A 483-nucleotide genomic window follows, 5' to 3' on the forward strand; every position below is an offset into this window, starting at 1 on the left:
ATTCCTGCTTTGTCTGAAAACAGCTTCATCGTGACCGTGTGGGAAGGTGAAGTGGGGGGGTTTGGTGCTGTGGATCCAGTGGGGCTCTAAACCAGCACAGTCCAAACAGGAGAATGAATTCCCAACCCTGCAGCCCGTTAAACACGGTTTAGCGCTCCAGCAGCAAAGGAGGGTCCATGAGCCTCACACCGTTACGTGGAGGGAGACAGAACCCGTTTCCAAACTCCTAGACTTGTGGAGAATCCCAGACTGGTTTGGGTTGAAGGGACCTTCCAAGGGAGCAGGGACATCTGCACCCAGAGCAGGGTGCCCAGAGCCCCAAGGGCCAACCTGCCCTAGGATGCTGCCAGGGATGGGGCTTCTCCCACCTCTTGGGGCAACCTGGGCCAGGGTCTCACCCCCCTCAGTGTCAACAGTTTCTTCTCTCTGGTCTCAGTCTCCCTCTCCAAGTTGAACCCGTCACCCCTTGTCCCACAGCCCCTG

The sequence above is a fragment of the Buceros rhinoceros genome, unplaced genomic scaffold (assembly GCF_000710305.1).
Source record: "Buceros rhinoceros silvestris isolate BGI_N320 unplaced genomic scaffold, ASM71030v1 scaffold37736, whole genome shotgun sequence".
NCBI classification, from domain to species: Eukaryota; Metazoa; Chordata; class Aves; order Bucerotiformes; family Bucerotidae; genus Buceros; species Buceros rhinoceros.